Here is a 5367-nt window from a genome sequence, read left to right as displayed (position 1 = left end):
GGCTGTGGGGTCTCTCGAACCATAAAAAGCCGTAAAAGTTGGGAGCCTGAAATTGTGTGGAAAATCGAACAGAGTGATAGCATCGGTGAAAGGAGTCTTTCGGATGACCGAATAAATATCATCGGCCTTTCTTCCTTGAGAGAGTTGCCCCAATCTTTGGTTTATATTGGCGAGCTCTCGGCCAATATGTAGCGATCGTCCATCTTCCGTCCATATAGTTCCTCTTCCCAAATGTCTTGAGGTTGGTGAGTGGGTGCGGACTCCCCTTTGCTGCCTCATCATTGTTCCCATTTGGCTTGCCTGCGGCCTATCGTGCCGATCATCTCTTCTGGGTGGTTCGCCGGCTCTCACTTCTCGGATTCGATCTTGACAATCTTTTTGATAGTTTTGACCATAATTCTGGCCTTCACCTTGCTGTCCATCTACATGATGAGAAAGTGTTGGTACCTGAATTAACGGTGGAACCAAGACTGCCTCTCGTGCACGTCCTCTCGCCTCTATTTGATCGGGTGCTTGAGGTGCAACCACCTGTCTTGCCAACACACGGAGTGTTTATTGCATCTCCAAGATTTGAATCTGTAACTGCTCCATTTGTTGTTGGAGAGGATTGAGAGAGTCTTGATTTTCTTCCCTTCCTTCCTCCTGGACCTCTGGGAGTCTGCTTCCTTTAGGTCTAACTTCGAAATATCTCCTACCTGAGGACGAACATTTATTTCTCATAAAGCTGTTGCTACTGGTGTTGATCTAGTCACCATGACTTCTCGAAGCATTTCCCACAGACGGCGCCAGATGATGCGTCCAAATTTTGTTAAGCCGCCGGACTCCTTGACGTAATCCTGGAAGAAAGAGTTAGACGTGGTCCGACCGTGGGGTCGGGAGGCCACCTCCGAAGCTTAAGTCAATAACTAGACTAATCACAAAGGCTCTGGCTAATCGCAGAGCAAAAGAATAGTGAATACGTAATTGGGAAACGATTCAGATACTTGATAGGTTGTATGTTCTTGGTTTATATAGATTTTACCTCTGATCTCCGTCCGTCGAATGAATTCTCGATCTCCTTCGGTGGCCGTCCGATCTGAGGGTTTTTCCCTAGATACTCGGGGATGCAACCAGTTACCTAGTCTTAGCATGATTCCTTCACCGCTTTACTAATAGAACCCTTCTACAAGTCAGCTTCATCTACCGCAAAGTTCGGGAGGCCATACCGGATTGGTAACTGGAATACGGCGCCCTCATGATTGATTCATTAGGTTTTGGTAGGTCCCAGTCATGGTCTGACCAGGATGTGGACAGTGAACCCAATCCGATGGGTTCGGTACAATTTTCTTTGTATCATAGTTTTCTTATTTGAATTTGATAATTTTCAGTTAAAAGCCAGAGCTGCCACCACCATCAAATCCTCTGCCTCCACCTCCGCCACCGCCACCGTGATAGCCACCTCCACCATGATCACCACCACCATGATAACCGCCTCCACCGGTTCCACCGTGACGGCCACCACCACCGCCGCCATCACCATGATGACCACCGCCTCCTCCACCCCCATGATAACTACCTCCACAGTCAGTAGTCGAATCGCCGTCGTCACCTCCTCCTACATCAGCAGTGGCTAAAGCACTGGCATCCACCACAAGAACCATGCCAGCACCTTCGGTGCTCCGACTGTTAGTTCCCCGACTTTGCTTAACATTGCCATAGACAGGTAGATGAGCAGAACTTGGAAGACAGCTTTGGACTTCTCTTGCAAAGAAAAATCAATAGGTACAACCCTAAAACTGATGCAAGAATTGCACCACAAGAAACAAGAGCGATGGCATAACCTTTCATACTCTCTTCCTCTCTCACTTGAGCTCTTCTGGGTTGTGTGGGAATTTTCTCTCGAGCTGATCTAATTGCCAATTTTTGCTGTTTTAGTGTTCTTTTTTTTGACGGTCTTCAGCTCTGTGAAGATGATGAATCTAGCTCTTACCCACCCACCGTATGCTTCATTTTGTTGTTTTCAAGAAAATTTCTTCGGATAAGCTGATAAGGGTTGGAGGAAATGAACACGTCAAAGAAATTCCATTGTATGAGACTTCGATGGAAGAATTAACGAAGCTTCCCAATAATTAAAAGTCGTATAAAACAAATACTGATTTAAATATAAGAACAAAATGTTCACTGCAGCCGTCTTAGCTCAGCTGGTAGAGCGCGTGGCTTTTAACCACGTGGTCGTGGGTTCGATTCCCACAGACGGCGTGTAATTTCTTAATGAAACATGAACGTATGATGTGTTCTCCCATGGATTAATTTTTTAAAGAAAACTTCTATTGCATTTTTTTTGTCATGACTTTGTATAATTATCCTTTAAGACCCAATGCTTTAATATGATATTTTCTTTACTTCTCTATTTCTCAATTGTTGCTTTGCTAGGTTAAGAAAAATATAATAATGTAGGGATAATTACTATTGTCCCTCTGTATTTTGATTTTATTATTACTGTATGCCGTATGCCGTGTATTTTTCAAAATTACTAATCCAACCTTTAATTTTGTCTACAATTACTATTGCCCCCTACTGCTAAGTTCCGTTAATTTACTAATGATGTGACATCTTTATATTTTCTTAAAAACTCCAAAATACCCTTATACTTATCTCTTTACTTATTTACCCTTTTGTCAAGTTACAGTAGTGTTCTTAATTAACTGTGGAGGAAAAAAAAATACTATAATACGTTTTGTTCTAAAAAAAAAAAACCACCAAATAAAGAAAAAATGATTAAATAAAACTCAAATAGAAACGGAAGAGGAAGGAAAATCCAATTCAATTCAAATTGAAAATATTTTCAAAATAAATGAAGTTTAGTGAAGGTGGGAAACCAAATCGGATTTGGATTCTGCTCATTTCTTTAATTCAAAATAAATGAAGTTTAGTGAAGGTTGGAAACCAAATCGGATTTGGATTTTGCTCATTTCTTTAATTCAAAATAAAGAACAAAACAAATGAAGTTTAGTGAAGGTGGAAACCAAATCGAATTGGATTTGTCATTTCATTAATTCTAAATGAAGTTTGGAAAATAATTTTAATTTTAAATTTATAAATGGGGTAGCATCATCTTTTGATTAATGAAGGGCAAATTAGACATTACATATTCAAACTTAACGGCTACTTAACACCATTATAAGGAAGGGGGGGGGGGGCAACAGTAATTTCATAAAGAACAAGGTTTTATTAGTAATAAAATCAAACTACAGGGGGACAACAGTAATTATCCCAATAATGTAATTAGAAGTGTGGGCTCCGCAAAGAGTGGGTTCGACAACATTGCATCGACCTCCATCATTTTCAAACTATTTATCCACAAATATCCTTGGAACCAATTGGTATCCTTGGCAATAGTAAATTAATAGTATTCATAACTCAAGTCGATTGTGTTTTGGCTATTTCATATTTGAAGTTGGATACAAATATTGCGAAATCCAGCCCTAACCCTAACCCGGAAACCCTTTTGTTTGTAGGTCCAAAGACCCGAGGTGAAGGTAGAAAGCAATTATAGGTCATCTCAACATGATGTTTGACTCAGAAACCATGGAGATTGATGATGGAGTTCCACACTTGGAAACCTTGTCAGAGTTGGAGAAGAACTACACCTTAGAGAAGAAGAGCTTGGTTGGACTTGAAGCCTAGTTAGACATGGTTTGAAGGCATCCCTCAATGCCAGGTGAGTTATTTGTTGGGTTGGGAGAAGCCCCATTGAAAATCTTGAGGTTTGAAGCTTCAATTCCCTGATCTGGGCTTGGTGTTAGCCTGGGTCGACTGGGCCAATCGACCCACAGTGACAGGGGCTTGGTTGTGAACTTCTGATTTGTAGGGTTTTGAGGCTCTATTTAATGGGACAACGTGGTTTTCAGCCACACTTGTTTCTAAAGCCTCTGGATAACGTGGGTAGCCTCTCTCAAACCTATTCCTTCGAATTGCGGAAGATCCTTCGCGAACTCTCAAGTCTTTTGGCGATCATTCTTCATTAAGGTTAGTAATCGCTCATACTATTCATTAATCTACTCTCATATTGATTTCTTCTCATCTCTGTGATTATGAAGATGGTTTTGTAACCTTGCAAACACCTTCACTCCAATGCTTCTATGATCTACACAATATGAGTTTAAGAAGAGATATTGTGAAATCTTCATGAATGTGTGATCCTTCTATTGTTTTGATTTCTAAAGCATGTTAGATGTAGTCTTATGTTAGTTCCTAGCTATGATTTATTGTTGTTATTCTTCTAGAGTGAAATCTCATTTTCTTTAACCTCTTCATAGAATTCACGGACTGTTTTCTCTGAAAACCTAGTTTTTGATTAAATTAGAATTCCATTCTTTTGATCAATGTTGATGTCTAAACTATGCTAGTTAATCTTAGACTATTGTTCTTAAGGTCCCCTTTAATTTTTGGAGTGTTTTGAATCCCAGAAGTTGAGTTTCGGTTGAAAATTTAGTTTTTTGCTTCGTACCGTTCATTGGATCGACTGGACCAATCGACCCAGCCAATTAGCTCAAGCTAAAAGTAGTTGTTTTCTTGGTCTGTCTTGATCCATTTGACTTCCGATCTTTGAGGGTTTGTTCCTAATGATTGAACTATGCTTGTTTAGGGTTTATTTGCTAACCTTGGACCTATCCTCTTTGTTCCTCAAGAATTCTTCAAAGCTATTTAAGGCAAGGATGGTTGATTCTCTAATAACCTATATAAAGTGCATGATTACTTGTTTATGATTCCGATTTGCATGATCATACTATTGTTGTCTTAGCTTTCTTATAATTAGATTGTTGCTATAATTTCTTCAACTACAGTAGGTCTTGTTCATGTAATTCTTTTATTGAATTGATCATGAATGAATGATTTTCTTTCTGCGAATTGGATTATCAATTGTGTATGTGAATGATTGATTTGGGAATGCGATTGCTTAAGTATAATTTGGGAATGGGGAATTTTCTTTTGACGTTTCTGTCTTTGGACATCAGTGGAAGTGATATGGGACATTTCCTATGGTGCCCCTTGACTCTTTCCCGGATGATTGGTTGACATACCTAGGTCGTGTTTAGAAGTGTTTGGCTAGGATATCCCTGTTATATTAGACCCGACAAAAGGGTATTGAGACTAGGGGTGTGAAATCCAGCCCTATCCTAACCCTGGACCTGGACTGGATCCATTGGTGTTTGTAGGTCCAAAGACCCGGAGTAGTGGAAGAAGAGACTTGTGGGCCCTCTTAGTTGAAGATTTGGTGTATGACTCAGAGCCTATGGATATTGATAGTGATGCCCCTTACTTGGATGCACTGTCAGTGTTCAATGAAAAACTGCACCTAGAAGGGGGGAGCGTAGTTGAAGTACG

General features: G+C 40.2%; 1 non-coding gene across 1 annotated transcript; it reads left to right on the top strand.

The window, feature by feature from the left end:
• The first annotated feature begins 2165 nt into the window (after window positions 1-2165).
• TRNAK-UUU (transfer RNA lysine (anticodon UUU)) lies at window positions 2166-2238 on the top strand. The gene has a single exon. It is a non-coding gene; the product is annotated as a tRNA-Lys (tRNA).
• The last annotated feature ends 3129 nt before the right edge of the window (window positions 2239-5367 follow it).

This window comes from Hakea prostrata, chromosome 5, assembly GCF_041222555.1.
Source record: "Hakea prostrata isolate BN-2017 chromosome 5, UWA_Hpros_2, whole genome shotgun sequence".
NCBI classification, from domain to species: domain Eukaryota; kingdom Viridiplantae; phylum Streptophyta; class Magnoliopsida; order Proteales; family Proteaceae; genus Hakea; species Hakea prostrata.
This window is presented reverse-complemented; position numbering and strand designations above follow the sequence as displayed.